Source organism: Benincasa hispida, chromosome 5 (genome assembly GCF_027475165.1).
Source record: "Benincasa hispida cultivar pf3 chromosome 5, pf3_genome.v1.1, whole genome shotgun sequence".
Classification (NCBI taxonomy): Eukaryota; Viridiplantae; Streptophyta; class Magnoliopsida; order Cucurbitales; family Cucurbitaceae; genus Benincasa; species Benincasa hispida.
The window spans coordinates 41,991,492-42,013,871 of NC_143482.1; positions in this window are offsets into that span (position 1 = coordinate 41,991,492).

Genomic DNA, 22,380 nt, shown 5'->3' on the forward strand with positions numbered 1-22,380 from the left:
GATATTAATTTTAACCTATAATTCATATTAACTTTAACCTATAGTCTTATTATGAATCCAATTTATAATAAGTAATATTTGAATCTAATTCAAACTAAATTTATATTATAATGTATCTATAATACATTAAGTTAATTGTATCATATACAATAAATTTCCTTAAACCATAATTTGAACACTTCAAATTTTCAATACTTAAATCCTTATTTAAACCCGTTTGTGAGCTAGCAAAGAGACCTAATGGACCTACAATTATAGCTTTAATGATACATTTAATTAAATTAATCACTATTTATTAACTATGTGGCACTCATATGAACTGCAATATATTTATGTGTCCATTGATTTAACCATTTTATGTAAGTCAATCTTTCAAAGGTTGTTCCTAATTACAACTGTGTTAAGTTACCGTTTTACTCCTGTAATTACCTCTTGCACCTTAAGTACCACTAATCCTCTAATGAACAATTCTATTTATGGTTCGACCATAAACAAAGCCCCTCTCATGCTAGTGAGGGGGTGCGACCTCATTGTTTAAGTCTTGGAGTCAGCAATTAAAGGAACATTCTATCTACTTTCATTATAGTCGGGAAGGAGTGAATTTCGCCTTATGAAGCTATGTCACTAGCTCCTCACTCGGTATCATCACCAAAATGGTAGGCATATTGAGTCAGTAGCTGAGGCCACTTTCATCCATACAAATCAAAGAACGACCCTCATGAGTAGGAATTCATAAACTTACTCAAAATTGAGATTGAGTTACATGGTTATCGATTGAAATATTAATCTCTTTAGTTAACAGTGTTACAAAGCGAGATTATATATTATGTGATTCGATCTTATACAGACTCATTGTATGGAATACCCCCACTTACATGTCACCACTATTGGAGTTTATGTCTTAAATCTCATGTATCGTGTGGTTGGTAAAGACAAATTACATATCTAATAAAAAAGAGGTATTTTATTGATGTTTAGAATGCATTAATTCAATCCAATAAACTAAGAACTGGTTAAATGATGAAACTTAAAATGTATGTCGAGACATACAGGTGGATCATGTTTAAGTGATAACCTGAATGGTCTATAGTATATGGATAAGGCTAGGTACCTTATCTTGGTGAGACTTCGATATAGTCATCTTTGTAGATGTTATAATTGTTGTAAAGTGCTACAAATGATCTGATCCTGATTATTCATGTGGAGACATGCAAGCGAGGGTATTCTATATAAAGAGTTTGTATAAGACCAGACCACGAAATGAATAGACTTTCAATCTAACACCGTTGATAGAAGAGACTTACATTTCACTAGGATGATCATAGGTGACTTGACCTTAATCCTAGGTGAGTTTTGAACTCCTGTTTATGAGAGAAATCCTTTAATGTGTATGGGTGAGAGTGGCCATATTAATCAACCCATTACGCCTACCATTTTGGGGATATGTTCAAGTAGGGATATGGAAACACAACTACACAAGATGGAATTCATTTCTTCCGTCTTTAGGGGAAGTAGATAAATTTCTCCCTTAATAGCTGATTCTAAGTCTTGAACATTGAGATCTCAACCTCTCACTAGCTCAAGAAGTGTTAGTTTATAGTTGTACTATAAATTATTTGTTCACTAGAGGGATGAGTGGTACTTAAGGAGTTAGATGAAACTACAAGGGTAAAACAGCAATTTGACCCAGCTGTAGTTATGAGCGATTTGTGAAGGGTTGACTCACTGTTGATTGATTAAATCCATGGACACAGAAATATATCTACAGTGTGAAGAGTGAAGCTATCATCTTTAGTGGAGTGTTTAGTAGTTAATGAATATTGATGAATCTTTAGTAGAGTGCTCAGTAATTAACACCTTCAACTAGCTCACACTAAACCCACTTAAATCTAGCTTCAATAATCCAAGCATGAGCTGCATCTCATGCAACCATCTTCTTTGCATGAATGTGCTGCAATAAATAAAGAAGATGGAAGCAGAATTGAAGCATGCATCAATAGAGTTTTTGCTGAAAAAATTCGAGTTGAAGAAAGGTGTTCTTCAAGTGGATGGTGCAGTGAGTTCTTCTCCAAGTTCCCTTCATTCCAGCTTATTTTGAGTCCTACAACTCAATCTAAAGCTCTAATATAATAGAAAGGAAGATCTTGAGGTAGTTCACAAGAAGAATTGGAGAAGACTTGCAGCTGAATTCGAGTTTCAAGAGGTTCTACAAAGGTATGACTTGAAACCCTCTAAATATTGTATGAGCATGCTTTACTTATAGCCAAAAATTAATGAGTTCGAATGCTTATTGATCCTTGTTGCTTCCGCTGCATGTTGATATATTCTTTCACTTGGTATCAGCATCATTTAAGCATTCAATTTGGTTTAATTTTGGTGTGGTGGGTGTTTTTCCATGAGATATATGAAAATGGTCAACTGATATTGTTTTCTGAGTTTTGCATTTAATTTCTCTTTGATTCCTTGATTAAATTTGTAATTAGCTCTTGTTTGATGAGCTTATATGTGTGCTCAAGAGTCTTTAATTTATTTGGAGACATTAGAGTTGAAATTAAGTTGTAATCAAAGAAAAAAGTGAAGAAAGTCGAGCAGAAGGAACCAGTACTTCAGCTTCTGCTTAAATCTCGTCAAAGATTTCAAGCGAGAGCCAAGATGAGATTTCAAGCATTCGAGCGAGAGCGAGATGTTTCCAAGTGAGATCTTCACAATTCCAACGAGATTCCATGTACAAGTAGCGAGATTTCAAAGTTTCAATCGAGATTTCGTTTCGAGTGAGATTCTGATGGAATTTTCGAGCAAGATTTCGAGTTCAAGCGAGATTTTGAATCAAGTTTGAGCGAGATTCTAATGGAATTTCGAGCGAGATTTCGAGTTCAAGCAAGATTTTGAATCAATTTTGACCGAGATTTTAATGGAATTTTGAGCGAGATTTCGAATCAAATCTAAGCGAGATTTCCAGTTTGAGCGAGATTCCAATGGAATTTTGAGCAAGAGATCAAATTCGAGCGACATTTTGAATCAAGTTCGATCGAGATTTCGAGCTAGGAGTGAGAGGTCGAGTTTGAGAGAGATTTTTTAACCGGTTTGACGAGTTTAACCTTTTGACTGAGCAAGGACCATCGAGGATAGATCGGTTTGACTGTTGATTGAGCAAGGACCATCGAGGATTGATTGGTTTGGTTCAGGTGGTTCATATCTGGTTCAAGCTGTTTAGGTCCGGTTTGGAGCGGTTCGAGCGGTCTAGAAGCGGTTTGGAGCTGTTTCTTGTTGTTTTGTATTTCTTAGGCCTTTATTTGCTTGCTTTTGCCAAAACTAAAACCATATCAGTATGTGTTTAATTATTTATGCATGTGATGTATGTTATAATTAAATAAATCTTGTATGTGCATATAGTATGCCATGTAGATTTAAAATCCCACCATAGGAAGCATGTTGCATGAATTATGTATATGTTATAATTTGTTATAATGTATAGAATTCATGTTTAGAGTTTCTGTTATTTAATATAACTGTTATATTAAATTTGAATGCCTTTGATGCATGTTGTGAATGAAAAGCATGTCTAATTTTTATAAGTTGTTATAAAATTGAGTTAGACATTAAATACATAACGAAGATAAGTTATATGCTCACGTAGATTAAACACTTATTTTAATAATTAAAATAAGTCTCTATCTTATAAATCACAGTTATAAACTCAACTGGTATATAACCCTATCTAAGGTTGGGGGTACTTAAGTTAATGGTCTACGGAACACCTCCTACGTGGGGATTATGGTTGAATAATTGAGTGTTGTTAACCATTTTTATAAGCATACGTTAGCGGTGTGAGGTAATAAAACAGTTTAACACCTAGATATTGTCAGTTAAAATCCAATTATAAACATTATACTTGGATAAACCACTTAGATTTAGGGTTGTTTTAATTAGACGAAAAGAACTTAAGTATAAGTTTACCCATATTAATAGAACACTTCAGTGGGAGTTTAATAACTTATATATGATAAAGTTATTAGAACACTTTAGTAGGAGATTAATAACATATACGAGATGTTATTTTTAGCTCTCATGCCCCTAAGAGTTCACAGTCGAGATTTAAGCGGTACTTCGTGTCACCCTGGGAGTGACCTCCATACGGAAAGTATTTTGTAACATAAATTTAGATTTCGGGGAGTAAAGGGAAGTCGTTCAAATATAAATCAAATATATGATAAATAGATTTCAACTGCCACGTCTCCACATAGTTCACACCGTGAGATTCATATGACGCTTCGTGTCACCCTGGGAGTGACCTCTATACAGAAAATGTTTGTATGAGTCAATAACAAGGTGAACGGAGGAAGTAGTTCATAGTAAGTGGGTGAAGAATATGTGTCAACATATCCTGCGGTCTCTTCCGTTAGTTTGGACCATGAGATTCCTATGTTGCTTCTGCTGGTTTGCTTTAGGCGACCCTTGTTAATCTTTTAACGATGACTATCCCCACGGAGGGTTGTAACATAGGTTTCGGAACAACTCAAATTTCAGAAATAGATAGGATTTCTTAGGTCCATTACCAACCTTGACTCTCCATTTCGGTAGCATAGTTGGGGCCGACCTCTGATGTCTAAAAACGGAGGGTTACAATTACAAGAATTACTAAAGTGTTAGTAATTTCTGACAAAAAACGGTAACTAAACGACTATAGGGATAAGTGTTATTCTAGAGATAGTGTTTGGTTAAAATTGTTTGCTTTAGTGAAGGAGTATCTGATTGCCCCTTAGTAGCACATATTCTGATTCACTATAGTATCGTTGCAAATAAATAATGGTTATGAGTACATTATTACTTGTTTTGCTAAAACTTTATTTTGGGTTTAGTTACAATTTGCTAATTAGAATTTGTTTAAAATTTTTAGTATGTCGAATTCTTCTAAAATACTCACTTCTGAATTAGATAACGGTAAAATCAAATCAACAAACAAATTACTAGCAGTTGATAACACCAAAAGAGATTTAACAGAGGATTGTTCTCTATCTCCTGACTCATCTAAAATTTTGAATAATATAGATGAGTGCAAAATTCGAACAACAAGATAAATATGATTTACCTGTTATCGAAGCATGTTTAGTGGAAAACGATAAAATCTGGATAATTGATTTAGGTTTCGCTAATCATGTTTGTACTTTCTCACAGGAAACAAGTTCCTGGAGATAGTTGGCAGAAGAAAAAACAATCTTTAAGGTAGGGACTGGGGAGGTTGTTTCAGCTAAAGCAGTGGGAGATATGAAGTTATTTATAGGAGATGAGTACATTTATCTGAAAAATGTTTATTACATTCCTTCTATGAAAAGGAATCTAATATCTATCTCTTGTTTGCTAGAACAAAATTATAAAATTTCTTTCGAAAATGATGAAGTGTTTATTAATACAAGAAGTAAACAAATTTGTTCCGTAAAATTAGAAAATAACTTGTATTTGTTAAAATCGACTGAGGTTAAAACCGTCTTAAACATAGAGATGTTTAAAACTGTTGAAACTCATAAGAAAAGGAAAATAACTTGTATTTTTTAAAATGCCTATCTTTGGCACTTGAGACTGGGTCACATAAATCTTGATAGGATTGAGAGACTGGTTAAGAACGGTCATCTAAATAAGTTATAAGACAGTTCATTACCACCTTATGAATCCTATCTTGAGGGTGAGATGACTAAAAGATCTTTTTTTGGAAAAAAGGTCTTAGAGCCGAAGAACCCTTGGAGCTAGTACATTCAGACCTTTGTGGTCCTCTAAATGTTAGAGCTAGAGAAGGGTATGAATATTTCATTAGCTTCATTAATGACTATTCCAGGTATGAGCATATTTATCTAATGCCCCAAAAGTCTGAAACATTTGAAAAGTTCAAAGAATATAAGGTTGAGTTTGAAAACCAATTAGGTAAAAAGATTAAAATACTTCGATCAGATCAAGGTGGTGAGTATATGGACATAGAATTCCATAACTATTTGATATCATGGAATCCAGTCTCAACTCACAACCCCTGGTACACCTCAGCAAAACGTGGTAGAAAAGAGAAACAGAACTTTGTTGGACATGGTTCGTTCCATGATGAGTTATGCTCAGTTACCAAATTCTTTTTTAGGACATGCACTTGAAACTGCAATGTATATTTTGAATATAGTTCCCTCGAAAAATGTTTATGAAACACCTTATGAGCTCTGGAGAGGACATAAAGGAAATTTACATCACTTCAGAATTTGGGGTTGCTCAGCACATGTATTGGTACAAAATCCTAAAAGGTTGGAACATCGTTCAAAAGTATGCCTATTTGTAGGCTACCTAAAAGAAACAAAAGGTGGTTTCTTTTACGATCCTCAGGAAGACAAGGTATTTGTATTGAAAAATGCAACCTTCCTGGAGGAAGACCACATGAAGAATCATCAACCTTGCAATAAGCTAGTAATAGAGGAAATGTCCAGAGAAACGACAAATGCATCAACAAGAGTTATTGATAGAGCAGGTCCATCAACAAGAATTTTTTATGAAACTGGTACTTTGCATCCTTCTCAAGAGTTGAGAATGACTCGTCGTAGTGGGAGGGTTATACAACAGCCTGACCGGTACAAGGGTTTAACTGAAACTCAAGTCATCATACTAGATGATGGCTTAGAGAATCCATTGTCTTTCAAACAAACAATGAATGATGTGGATAAAGACCTTTGGACTAAAGCCATGGACCTTGAAATGGAATCTATGTATTTCAATTCTATCTGGGACCTTGTAGATCAACCTGAAGGGGTAAAACCCAATGGGTGCAAATGGATCTACAAGAGAAAACGAGACCAAACTGGTAAAGTATAGACCTACAAAGCAAGACTTGTGGCAAAAGGGTTCACCCAAAGAGAGAGGGTAGACTACGAAGAAATTTTCTCTCCGATTATCATGATAAAGTCAATTAGAATACTCTTGTCCACAGCTACATTTTATGATTATGGAATATGGCAAATGGATGTCAAGACAGCCTTTCTGAATGACTATCTTGAAGAGAGTATCTATATGTCTCAACCAGAAAGGTTTATTGAACAGGGTCAAGAGCAAAAGTTTGCAAACTTAATCGATCCGTTTATGGGTTGAAATAAGCTTTAAATCTTATGGCTTTGAACAAAACGTTGACGAATCTTGTGTACACAAGAAAATTATTAACAAAACTATCGCTTTCCTGGTGTTGTATGTTGACGATATTCTACTAATTGGGAATAAAGTAGAATTTCTAGCTGATATTAAGAGATGGTTGGCTACACAATTCCAAATGAAATATTTGGGAGAAGCACAGTATGTTCTTAGGATCCAAATAGTTCGGAATCGCGAGAACAGAACATTAGCACTGTCTCAAGCATCTTATATAGACAAGATGTTGTCTAGATATAAAATGCAAAATTCCAAGAAAGGAACGTTGCCTTTCAGACATGGAATTCATCTGTGTATGGAACAAAGTCTTAAGACACCTCAAGATGTTGAGGATATGAAACGAATTCCATATGCATCAGCAGTAGGGAATTTAATGTATGCAATGTTGTGTACTCATCTCGATATATGTTATGCTGTTGGAATAGTCAGCAAATTTTAGTCCAATCCTGGATATGATCATTGGATTGCCATTAAGAACATTCTCCAGTATCTTCGGAGAATGATAATGTATATGCTCGTGTATAGTGCTGAAGATTTGATCCTTACTGGATACACTGATTCTGACTTCCAAACCGATATTGAATTCTAGTAAATCAACTTCAAGGTCGGTATTCACTCTAAATGGAGAAGCAATTGTGTGGTGAAGTATCAAGTAAAGTTGTATTGTTGACTTCATAATGGAAGTTGAGTATGTAGCTGCAAGTGAAGCAGTAAAAGAAGCAGTATGGCTCAGAAAATTCCTGACTGACCTGGAAGTAGTTTCTAATATGCACCTGCCTGTCACCCTCTATTGTGACAACAATGGAGTAGTTGCAAATTCAAAGAAACCTCGAAACCATAAACGAGGAAAGCATATCGAACGGAAGTACCATCTGATCAAGGAGATTGTACACAAAGGAGGCGTGATAGTCACGCAGATAGCCTCACAAGACAACTTAACTGATCGATTTATAAAGGCTCTCTTGGCTAAAGTGTTCGAGGGTCACCTAGTCGGACTAGGTCTATGAGACATTTATCACTAGGGCAAGTGGGAGAATTTATGGGTATCTAATGCCCTAGTTTATTGTATTTATACTTTTTGTTCTCTCAGTGTAACTCAACATTGTATATATTTGTATATATTGATCCACTGGAGTTTTAGTCCAAATGGGAGTAGTGTTGGGTTTATGTCCTAAAACTCGCATCTTGTAAAAGATAAACATATTCTATAGTCAATAAACTTATTATTGATTCTATATATTGCATACGTAAAAGTCTAAATCCAATAAACTAATATCCAATACTATTATATGAATACTTGAACTTTATGTAAAGACATAGAGATGGATCAAGTTCGATTAAATAGCCAAAATTGTCTATAGTACATGATTAAGGTTGGATACCTTATTTTGTTAATACTATTAAATGCGGCCTACTCTGTAGCTGTTACAAGTTGTTGTAAAGATACTACAAACGAAGTGATCCAGATTCGTTCATGTATTGACATGAGGAGTGGGGGCGTCCTATAAAATGAGTTTGCATAAGATCGGACCAAGAAATAAGTCACTCTTACTTTATAACGTTGTTTACTATTTAAGACTGACTATTTCACTTAGTTGACCTAGATAACTCGATCTTAATCTTGACCTAACTATGAACTCCTATTTATTCGGGATTATCCTTAGATTTGCATAGGTGAGGGTCGGCTTAATAGCATCGGCTCAATAAGCCTCCCATTTTAGGGGTAAGACCGAGTAGATAGCTGGGGACATAGGGTGCAAGACGAAATTCATGCATACCCGATTTAGGGATAGAAGAAATGTTGTTCTCTTAAGTACTGAATCCAGGTCTTGAATAAAGGGCCCCACCCTCTCACTGGGCTAAGAGGGTTCTAGTTTAGTGACTGGATCACAAACCAACTGTTCATTAGAGGATCAGTAGAAACTTAGGGAACAAGACGTAATCTCGGAGGTAAAATAGACATTTGACCCAACCGTTATTATGAACAACCTATGAAGGGCCAACTTACTAATTATGGTTAAATCATGTGGACATAATATATCTACAGTGGGGGAGTGCAACTATGGGCTTTAGTGGAGTGACCCATTAGTTAACGAATGAAGATTAATTCGGTGTAAAGAGTTTAGCCAATTAATCTCGGATCATTGGAACTGATGATCTGTAGGTCCGCGAGGTCCCCTTACTAGATCGTAAATGGATTAGTTTTAGAGTAGCATGATAAGTTATTTTGAAACGTTCAAATTAGAATTAAACGGAATTGGAAAATTAATTAAATATTTAAGTATGATTTAAATATTAAACTCATGAATAGGGATTCATGAAGGTAGAATTTGTGTAAAATTAATTTAATATTTGATATTAAATTAATTAAAATTAATTAAAATTTTTAATTAATTAATTAATTATTTTATTTAGAAAATTAATTTGTGAAATTATTTTTTTATGAGATTAATAAAGTTTTCATTTTTGAAATCATTTTGTACAATTGAAAAAGTTTGAAAAACACAAAATGGAATTATGGATTTTTCCATTAACACCTTCAACTAGCTTAAACTAAACCCACTTAACTCTAGCTCTAATAATCCAAGCATGAGCTGCATCTCATGCAGCTATCTTCTTTGTATGAATGTCTTGCAATAAATAGAGAAGATGGAAGTGGAATTGAAGTATGCATCAATAGAGTTTTTGCTAAAAAAATTCGAGTTGAAGAAAGGTGTTCTTCAAGTTGATGGTTCAGTGAGTTCTTCTCCAAGTTCCCTTCATTCAACCTTATCTTGAGTCCCACAACTCAATCTTAAGCTCCGAGAGAATAGTAGAAAAGATCTTGAGGTGGTTCACAAGAAGAATTGGAGAAAATTTGCATCTGAATTCGAGTTTCAAGAGGTTCTACAAAGGTATGACTTGAAACCTTCTTATTATTGTATGAGCATGCTTTATTTACAGCCAAAATGAATGAATTAGAATGCTTATTGATCCTTGTTGCTTCTGCTGCATGCTGATATACTCTTTCACAACCAGTATCAATAAATGCCTGCAACTGAAAAGAAGAAGTAGCCTTAAGAAAAATACTCTTTCTAGGACTACCCTTCAAATATCGCAACAAAGAATGAATAGCAGACAAATATGGATACTGAGATTGTTATATAAACTAACTTAGCTTGTGAACAACGAAATTTGTATTAGGTCGAGACATAGTTAAGTATAACAGTCGACCTATCAACCTTTGATAAGCAGATGGATCTTCCAACAACTAACCTTGATCTGATTGAAGCTTAAGATTAGGATCAAACAATAAGGAACAAGGATTAACAGATAAGAAACTAGTGTCCTTAGGTAACTATAGAGTGTAGTGCCATTGGGACAAAGAAATGTCTTTTGAAGATCTTGCCAGCTCCAACTCCAAAAAATAACGCAAAGCCACTAAATATTTAAGCTTAAAAGTTTTATCAAGATGAGTTTCCAACTTAGTGATATCACATAGAGAACCACCAGTAATTATAATATCATCCACGTAAATAAGTAAAACAAGAAAATGAGATCCTGAACATCTTGTAAATAGAGAATAATCGAAATTTGATTGAGAAAAACGAAGTAACAGCAATGCATTGGAAAATTTATCAAACCACTGACGCTAAGCATGTTTCAAACCATATATAGACTTATGAAGTCTACAAACTAAACATTCCCCCTTAATCAGAACATGATCATGTTTATAACCAAGAGGCAGATATGTTGGGATTTGTGTCTTATTTCACCCAGAGTCTCGTAGTTTGTAAACTGTACACATTATTATGAATAAAATAAGAGTTATTTTATTTGGCATTTATTATATCCAATAAACAAAGCTCTATGCCTTAAGTGATAACCTAAAAAGGTCTGTAGTATAAGGATTAAGGAGGGATATCTAATCCTGGTGACACTACGAATACGACCTGCTTTGTAGAGGTTTGCAAGTGTTATGAGCTACTACAGATGGTAGATCTTGACTATTGATATGGAGACATGCGAGCGGAGGTGTTCTATACAAAGAGTATGTATAAGATCGGACCACGAGATGACTAGTCTCTTTATATAACGTCCTTGATACTTGAGACTTGCATTTCACCTAAACGACCATAGGTGACTTTACATCAATCCTTAGTGTTTTGGGAACTCCTGCCTTTGAGGGCGGTCCTTTGATTAGTATGAGTGAGAGTGATAAGATTGTCTTCTCAACATGCCTACCTTTTTGGGGATTTTTCTGATTTAGGAGTTGGGAACTCAGTTACACAAGATGGAATTCACTCCTTCCACGAAGCAGGGGTAAATAGATAGATTGCTCCCTTAAGGTCTGATTCCAGGTCTTGAACATAGGGGCCACAACTTCTCTTTGGAAGAGAGAACTCAGTCATAGTAGGACCATGACTTATGTTCATTAGAGGGATCAGTGGTACTTAAGGAGTTAGATGTAATTATAGGGGCATAACGGTTATTGGCTCAGCTGTACTTACGAGCGATCTGTGAAGGGTTATTGCATTGTTGATTGGTTGATATGGACACAGAATATATCTGTAGTAAGGAGAGTGCAACTGTCGGTCTTTAGTGGAGTGCCTGGAAGTTAATGGATAATGGATCCCATGATAAAAGAGTTTAGTCAATTATTCATGTAGCGTTGGAGCTTCAAGCTACAGGTACGTAAGGTCCCCTTGGTAGCTCAATGGATTCAAGTTGAGAACCAGTTTTTGATGTTGATTTGAAATGTTCAAATTGACAAGAGAAAATTCGATTATATAAGATATGATCGTTATGATGTATGAGATACATCAAGTGGATGATTAATGTAAATGAGATTTACATTAAATACCATGAAATACAAAAAGAACTATGGTTTATATGTTTCATGTGATGAAATATTAAAATTATAGGTTATAAATATAATATGGTAAGTTGATTATCATATATATTTATAATAATATTATTTATTGGATAATTATCTCTTGTTTTCTAATAACCAATTGAGTGGGAGGTTATTGGTGGTTTTATGGTAACCATGAGATAAAAGGAAAAATGTTTTCTTAAATTTAGTAGATTTGCAAGAGTTGTTATTCTCGGAAGAACTCACGCGATCGCTGTCAAGTGAAAATTATTTTCACTAAACGATAGCTGAAAAAGAGACTATATGATCGTGGAGTGACACTATACGATAGTTCACTCAATTGGTCGTAGCTAAACGATCGTGGAGCATTTGCTATACGATTAAGCATCATCTACACGATAGATACATATCATCTCTCACTTGCTCAATCGTTTACATGATTGTTATTCCTCCAGTCTCTTCCTCTAACCAAGTCCACACAGAGCCCACACTTCTAGATTCTCACACCGAGAATACCAAGGTAGCCATTGTGGTGGTGTCTTACTCAACTCGACTAAGTTTGAGGTTTCGGGGGCCGTTCGTTGGGTTCGTGATCTTGGAGATCGAGCGTTTATGTGTTGCTGTCTTGAAGACTGAACAAGCGTTCGTGATCGAGAGAGTTTGAAGATGAGTTTTCAAAGGTATGTATTTTCCCTTGATCTTATTGAAAAGCATGACTAGTTAGTTTCCATTTCTTAACTGTAGTTCTGTATGTTCAATTTCAAATGGAATTTGGAACGATTATTTCGCTGCTCACGGAAATCCTCATGTCTGATTTCCGACAAGATCCATATAAACTCCTTCCACTAAATCACCATGCAAGAAGGCATTATTCACATCAAGTTGTAGTAATGACCAATTAAGAGAGGTAATAAGAGTAAGAAGTACCTTCAATGTCACCAGTTTAGCCATAGGAGAAAAAGTCTCAATATAATCCAAGCCTTCTTGTTAAGTATAAACCTTTGCAAAAAGGTGAGCTTTGTAACACTCGACTGATCCTTGACTTATCCTTGACTTTATATACCCATTTGCAACCAATAGAATGTTGTCCTAGAGGAAGAGATACCACAGACTAAGCGTTGTTGGCTTTCATCGCTTTTAACTCATCGGTTATGGCAATCCTCCAATGAGGAAAAGAAATAGCTTGGTGATAAATCTGTGGTTCATACTTAAAAGAAACATTCAAGAAAAAATGACTATAAGTAGAAGAAAGTTTGTCATATGAGATAACAGATACCAAAGGATATCGAGATACGGTTGGTTCCATATGAGTAGTATGTAAAAGACTACAATGATACTCCCTTAAATAAGAAGGGAGCTTGGTTGCTCTGGAAGACCGACGAGGAATTACGCTACCATCATCACAAGCAACATCAGAAGAACCACCAAGACTGCACTCATTTGAAACATCATTGACATTATGAGGAAAATGCCTTATTTTAACAACATCATTAGCAATAAGGCATGTTATAGGCATATCAGTATTGTCATTAATAGAAGCAGCTTGAGTATCATTCGTATTCACAGTAGGACTATCAATATGAATAACAGGTGTTGTCTCTGTGATGGTTTCTAAAGAAGGACTATCCACAATACTAAGTATAACATTAGGCAATGTAGTAGATAAAGGCCTGGGCGATACCAAACCTGGAAAATTATCCACAGCTTCATGTTGAATTGTAATAATATGAAAGGGAAAGATGTTTTCATGAAAAATAACATCTCTTGAAATGAAAAGACGCTGCTTTTCTATATCATAAAGCTAATATCCTTTAATATCTGGAAGATAACCCAAGAACACAATAGAAACTTCATGTTGGGGTTGATGTCCTAAATCTCGTAGGGTCCTATAATTAGACTCCATCAATAGATCTAAGATGAGAACAAAGTTCATACTATCAGAGTGATGGAGAAAATAAGGACTCAAGTATTGATCAAGAACAGAAGATGAAGATGATGGACTCGCCGTTGAAGTCGAAGATTATGGATTATCGGAAGAAAGTTCAGGGTTAGTCATGAAGAAAAGGCAGGAGATTTTGTAAACCCTCGAGAGAAGTCAAAAACCTCTGATACCATATCAAAACATAGGGTAAATTAACTTTGCACACTTCATTCAATGATGAACTCGCCCAATAGATAGGCAGTCAAAGTACAATCAAAGTACACGTAGCAATAGCCAACCATTAACCAATAAAAAAAACAATTATAATAATGGTACATTCAATAGAATGACAACTACGAATCTCAATGAAAGGAATCCCAACTCAGAAAGCTACCACTTCCAAGACAGCAGAGTTGGACCTCCAACACACGCAAGCACAGAGAGTAACAATGAGGAGCCAAATCAGATAATCTTAGACATAATTCGAAAAGGGAAGATGGAGTTGCCAATAAGAAAAAGCAATAAACAATTGAGAAAGACTTACAGCCTAAAAAGTCAAAAAAGTTTAAAAAGGTATCTTTTCCTTCTCCAAAAAACAATACTGTGTTTTCTAATTCTGATTGTGCTTATGTTGTTTTATCAATAAAGTAAAAAAGTATTCATGTTGCTAAAGAAGCCTACGAAAAAGCACAAGAAGATCTTCTGAAATAATTGCACACAAGAGCAGCCTAATTACCCCTGCAACCCAATCTAAAAAGTGCATTCACGTTAAAGTCTACCAAATTAACAATGTTGGAAGTGCTTTAGATGAGGTGGTCAACATAAATGAGTAGATTGATGAGTTAAATGTTGATCTTGGTGACATATCTTTTACTAGAGATGTTACGATTTCAGGTCTAGAGATCTCACCAGAAGAATTGAGCAGAGAGATTGAAAGAAACATACCCACCACTTCATCAACAAATTCTATTATTGAGAAGAACTTGGCAGACTTTTTTTACAGATGATACCAAGGAAAACGAAATTATAGAAACAACAGAGGATTTCAATGGACAATTAAATGAGTGGCTCCATGTGAATAATTTTTGTATAATTCCAATTCCATATTTAAATATTACAGAACAAAGTAGAGTCAATAAGAAAGTCCAAGAAGTAAACATTTATCGATGAAGATTTTATCTTGGAATGTCAGGGGCATTGGCTCAGCCTCTAAAAGAGCCATATTAAAAATGTTATTACGTAAGTTAACCCATATTAAAATTTTATTGGATTTGTTGATAAATGGATTGGATGGATTCGTGCTTGCATCACTTTGTTAGTTACTCTATTCTTTTAAATGGAAAGCCTTGATGGCACAAACAAGCTAAAAGAGGAATAAGACAAGGTGATCCTCTTTCACATTTTCTCTTTGTCGTTGCAATGGATTATTTAACAAGTCTAATTGAGGTGGCTTAATTGAAATAACTCATCAAGGGTTTTATGTTGCGTGATGATAAATCTCATACTTCACATTTATTATTTGCTGATGACATTATTTTATTTTATTTTGTTGACAATGCTATTATGCTTTTGAATTTAAATTATATCATTCAAGCTTTCAGAAAGCTTTTGATCTATGTGTCAATATACAAAAATCATCTATTTATTGCATCAATACTAATCAAAGCTTAGAAACTAAGGCTTTCTCTATTTTGAGCTATCAAATAGCCCCCTTCACGTTGACTATTTGGAAATACCTTTGAGGGGTAACCCAAGATCCACTACTTTATGGTCGCCGATAGTGGAAAGAATTGAAATGAAGTTTGTCTCTTGCTCCTATATGTTGTTGATATCTTGTTCAATATCAATATTGTTTCTAATCCTTCTTTCACTAACTCTTTGGATAATATCGTTGATTATTTCATATAGATCAAACACACCTCGATCAAGAAGATTATCAAACCTAACCTAATTGGCGCTAGTCTTTGGAATATTTGGTTTGAAAGAAACAATCGTATCTTCCACAATGCTGAAAGAACCAACTCACAAATTTGGGAAGACATTATTTTTTTACTGCTCCGTGGTTGTAGAAAACAAGATCCGAATGGATGATTTTCCGTGTGTTTCTATTGATCAATTGTATAGGTATAAATAGCTTGGTACAATACTAAAATTAGCTAACAAGAATCCCCTAACAAAGCTCAACTATCTAAAAAAAGGAGACTTGACTTTGCAACTTGAAAATCCTAACAAAAGTAGTTTACAATTTAACATCTCCCCTCAAACTCAAAGTGGGAGGGTAGAAACCAACTTGAGTTTGCATAGTAGCTGAAGAAAGCGTCCAAAGGGAAGGGCTTTGGTGAAGATGTCGGTCGGTTGCTCAGTTGTAGGTATAGATTGAAGGCATAGAGTAGAGTTTTGAAGATGATGGCAGACGAAATGGCAGTCAGTCTCTATGTGCTTTGTTCGTTCATGAAAAACATCATTATGTGCTATCTGAATGGCACTATGACTGTCATAGTGAAGAATAGTGGCAAAATTTTGAAGAGCCCCCATGTTAACCAAGAGCCAAGGCAACCATAAGACCTCTGAGGTTGCATCAGCAAATGCATGATACTCTGATTCAGTACTGGATCGAGAAATAGCCGTTTGTTTCTTACTCTGCCAAGAGATGAGAGAATCACCCAAATAAAAACAGTAACCTATGGTAGACCATCTATCAATAGGATCACCCACCCAATTAATGTTAGAATATCCAGATAGAACCAAAGAAGATTTAGAGGAGAATTGAAGTCCATGTCCTAGCATACCTTTAACATAACGCAGAATACAAAGACCAGCCGTGAAGTGGATAGTGCAGGGACTGGACATGAACTGACTGAAAATATGAACCGCATAAACTATGTCTGAGCGAGTTACTCTTAAATATATAAGGTTGCCAACATCTATATAGTGTTGGATCCTGGAAGGGAACACCATCAAAAGAGGTTAGACGAACATTGGAATCCAACGGTGTCGGTGTTGTGGCAGAATCTGTGATACCTGAATGAGCTAACAGATGTGATGCATACTTCGCTTAAGATAGGTAGTATCCATCAGAGCATGATAAAACCTGAAGACCAAGGAAGTAACTGAGTGGTCCCAGATCTTTCAACTCAAAATGTTCTTCTAGATAGCGTCGGAGATCCAAAATAGCTTGAGGATCATCACTAGTAATGATCATATCATCCACATATAACAAAAGGAGAACATGTCCATAAGAAGTTTTCTGAGTAAACAGAGCAGAGCCATGCGTACTGGAAGAAAATCCAAGTTGAGTAACAGTAGAGCTGAAGGTTTCAAACCAGGGATGAGGAGCTTGATTGAGCCCATATAATGCATGGTGAAGAACACATACCTTGTTTAGTGGAAAAGATATGCCAAATGGTGGCTGCATATACACTTCTTCAGACAGTGTGCCATTAAGGAAGGCATTCTTAACATCCATTTGAAGAAGAAGCCACTGCCTGGCAGCTATTACGGCTAATAGACTCCGAAAAAATGTCATCCGTGCAACTGGAGCAAATGTTTCCTCTTAGTCAATACCATATTCCTGTGAATACCCTTTCGCCACCAGACGAGCCTTATAGCGTTCGATAGATCCATCAGAGTTGGTCTTGATTTTATAGATCCACTTATATCCAATAAGTTTCTTGCCAGGCGGTAGATCAACATACTCCTAACTGTGAGTCTTGTCTAATGTCTAAAGTTGCTCATCCATAGCTTATTGCCAAAGAGGGTTAGTACAAGCCTCATGATAGAATTGTGGTTCAACTAAGGACATAGTAGTGGAAAAACAATGATAGTCCTGAAGATACTGTGGAGTTTCTCTTACCCGAGAAGACTGACGAACAGGTGCAGGATCATGATCAACATCAGGGACAGATGGTAGGTCTTGGAGTGCAGTAGACAGAAAATACTGACCGAGCTTTGGGACGGGTGGGATGGAAGACCCAAGTTCTGGTACGGGTGGAGCAGAAGACTCATGCTCTAAAATGGCTGGAATGGGAGACTCAGATGAAGATTCACAGGCGGGAAATATATCTATGGTAGGACTAGTGAAGAATGATTGGGTACCAAGAAGGGGGCATGGAAAGAAGAAATACTAGAAAACATACGATGTTCCCAGAAGGTGACATGGTGAGAAATACGTAGTCGATTGGATATGGGGTCCCAATACTGGAATCCCTTGTGTTCAATTCCATAGCCAATAAAGCAACACAAACAAGCCCGAGGTTCAAGTTTGGAATGTTCATGGGGATGAAGTAAAACAAAGCAGGCACAACCAAAAACTTTGAAAAGAGAGTAAGAGGGTGAAGTGTCATATAATGCTCAAAAGTAAACATATTGTGGAGAACAGTAGAGAGAAGGCGGTTGATAATATAGATAGATGAAAGTGCAACTTCTCCCCAAAACTTTTCAGGACAAGATGCGGAGAGAAGTTGCGCATGAATAGAGTCGAGAATATGGCGACGCTTTCTTTCAGCCCGACCATTTTTTTAAGAGGTATAAGGACATGAGCGTTAGACAAGAGTGCCCTGTTGAGTTAGGAAGGAAAGCAGGTGAGAGTCCTTATACTCCATGGTGTTGTCAGTCCAAAGAATGTTAATGGTTTGAGAAAACTGAGTTTGAATCATTTTAGAAAATTCAATGTAAATTTGGGGTAAATATGAATGATTCTTAAGAAAATATATCCAAGTAAAACGAGAATAGTCATCAATGAATAAAATAAAATACCGATAACCATTGATTGTAGGGGTGGGAGCAGGCCCCAAACGTCAAAATGAACAAGGCCAAATGGTTTATTACAGAGAGATGTGGAAGTAGAAAATGACAAAGCAGGCTGTTTTGCCAGTTTGCAATGTAAACAATCAAATGAACAAAATTTAGAGGCATTACTTAAAGTACCAATAAAAATTAGGTTAGAAGTTTATTAGATGACGCATCGCCAAGACGAAGGTGCTACTGATGCATATTGGTATCTGTGACAGCTGTAGACATAGATTGCAGAGTAGGAGGTTGAAGGGACGTGAGCTCAAATAATCTTCCCACCTTGCGATCCATGCCAACCATCTGACCCGTTTGCGGATCCTGAACCTGACAACCATGAGAGGAAAAGAGAACAGTTAGTCTGAGGTCACACAGTTGTCCAATAGAGATAAGATTGAAAGTCAAGTGCGGGACATGATAAGTAGTGGATAGACTAATACTCGGTGTACTGACAGTCCCAACATGTAAAATAGGCATGTGGTTACCATCAGCAGAATATACCGGAGGCAGGGATTGTAAAGGGGTGGAGGAAGATAATAAGACCATATTTGAGGTCATGTGATTGTAACAGGCTTAATCGAGGAGCCAAGATGTACCTGGTGTGACAGCAAGGGGAAAAGAGTTGGGAGAGAGCACCTGTTTCAGCAAGTCCTAAAGATCGTTGATCTAGATACTTGGAGGATTATGGGGTACCACATCTGAGGCAGTGGCAGCTGCCATGACAGACGGAAAACCATGCTTAGGGGAATTCTTAGATTTATTGATGTATCTTGGAGGCTAAGGTGGTTTGGTAGGACAGTTTTCAAGGATATGACCCCTTCTGTGGCAGTATCTACATTCAATGGTAGGGCAACTAGAAAACTTGTGACCATGTTGTTTGCAGTTATGCAAAAAATCAACTCAATTGGAAATCGTGAATGGCTGGTTGCGAGAGCAATGTCCAGGGAATGAGAGGAGACTAAACCAAGTCGCATTTCCTCAAAGAGAATTTCCTAATTCGCTGCATCAAGAGATGGTAGTGGACTGCGGTGTAATAAGGTAGCACGAACAAACTCATATTCAGGAAGAAGCCCCATAAGGATCTTGATAAGTCATAGATGATCTGGACTGATCTTTGTCTGGTCTAATTGAGTCCAAATAGGTTGAAGAATAATAAGATACTCATTCACGGATTATCTGATCTCCTGACTTATGCCAAATAGAGTAGTATGAAGTTAATAGTAGTGGGGAAGACCCACGATTTGGAATCATCCAAACGGAATATCTCAAAGTTCTTTAGCTGTGTCGAACGCATCAAACTGAGTGTAAATGGTTGGGATGGAGGTATTACCCAATTATTTGATGGTTTTTGTTGTCCCAGTTTTCTATTGTCCACAAATTTACTATCTTCTTAGTGGCTCCTTTGACAGGCTTAATGACATCACCTGTTACCACTCGCCACAATTTATGACCAATCAGAAAGCTCTTCATTTCATAGGCCCAGGTAATATTGTTGGTGCCATCAAGGATTATGCTGATAGGACGAAAGATGTCATTTTTCTCTATTTAAAACAAGGAGAAAAGAAAGACAATAGAAATATGAGTAAAAAAAACCAAAATCAACTAGCAACAGGATCAACTCAAAATAAAACAAAAGTATCGGCTAAGGATCGACTCAGATTCGGCTCAAAACATCAGCTAGGATTCAGCTTAAAACAATAGGATCGGCTCAAATTCGGCTGAGGTCCCTCCTCGACTCTACGGCTTGACCTAATCACGGCTTGGCGTGCGGTTCTTCACAGGCTCTGATGAGGGTCACGAGTTGGGTACGGGTCAAGACTAGGGTCGAGTTCTTCACGCGCTTCTGACATGAAGCACAAACTCAGATTAGGGGAGGGGCCTATTTCACTGACACGAGTCGGTTATTCTCCATGTTAGACAGGGGATCTGGATTGAGGGGGCCTGTTTTCACGGGTCGGTTCTTCTTCACGTTGGACAGGGGATCTGAATGGTTCTTCTTCACACCAGACAGGGGATCTGGGTGGACGGCACTGGTGCGATGACTGGATGACATGAGAAGGACGACAGCGACTGACAGGGATCTGGGTTGCTTTCGCTGGTCTGTTCTTTGGCAGCAATGAACAGACTAACGACGCGAGGAGGAGATCTGAGTTGATGGCAGCAATGACAAAGAACAAGAGGAAGAAGAAACCAGCTAGCAAGGCTCTAATACCATGTAGAAAACAAGATCCAAATGGATGATTTTCTGTGTGTTTCTATTGATCAATTGTACAGGTATAAATAGCTTGGTACAACACTAAAAATAGCTAACAAGAATCCCCTAACAAAGCTCGACTATGTAACAAAAGGAGACTTGACTTTGCAATTTGAAAATCCTAACAAAATTAGTTTACAATTTAAAGGTTGGTGTTCCAAATCATCTCTCTTTTATAATTATAATATTTCTCGTATCTCGCTTAATTAGAAGGCTCTCATTAGTCTTCTCTCATCCACTTTCATTTGCATGTGACATTGAGCTATTCTCTAGCTTCTTGTCATACGTTTCTTTTGAAGCTATTGAATCTCTTTTGAGGACGTGGTATGATGAGAATGGTAAGGAGATATTAGCTAGTCAAGATATTCTGGTGCATGCATTGATCCCTCAATGAAGTGTATTATGTTAAAAAAAAAAAAAAAAAAACACTTAAATCACATTTTAAATAATCCTTTCTCAAGTTTTTTTTTTAAAAAGAAATTTTTAAAATTAATCTAATTTGTTATAAACGAATACTTTTTTATTTATGACCGAACTTTGTAGATCTTTTTTTTAATACTTTTATTAATCTAAATTTGCTTAAGTTAAACATGTTCAAAAAAAATTATTTATCAATATAGTCATCCAAACTAGATAGCCATTTAACATAGATAAATTAATTATAAAAATTAATCAATATATATAATCAGATGTAATTAAACAATTATATTATGACAATCACTTAAAGTCTTCTTTTTCTTCTTCTTCTTCTTCTTTTTTTTTTTTTTTTTTTTTTTTGTGAAGTTCTAAAGTGTTCATTCACGTGTTTAGTTTTTTAATCTAAATGTACAATTTTGGTTTTAATCAAAGTCATCTTAATATATATATATTTTTTATTTTAGATTAATGAATAACCATTGATAATCTAATTTTAGAAATTAATCATAGAAGTAATACTTTTTCTTAAAGGATCATAAGTAATACTTGTAATTAAAATTTTATTTTGGCCATTAGTACAGGTGCAACTGGAGTAGGGAGACCTTAATTAAATAAAAATAAATATTTTTAAGATAATATAAGAAAAATTAAAACAATGTAATATCATAAAACCTAATTTTTAAGTGAATATTAAACTATTGTGCCTCAAATTTTCTAAACTATATTTTTTTTATCTCTTTACCTTTTTATTTCACTATCATAAACATCTCACGTAATCTTTATTCATCAATAAAAATTTTAAATTGTATTTAATAAAAATCTTTAATTTCCCATAAAATAAAAATCTTAGAGCCCATTTGGATAATTATTTAAAATAGAATTTAATTTTTGAATCTACTACCATAAATATATCTATGAATAACATAAAATCACAACTCATTTATTTTCAAATAAAATTTTATTTTAATTATCAAATGT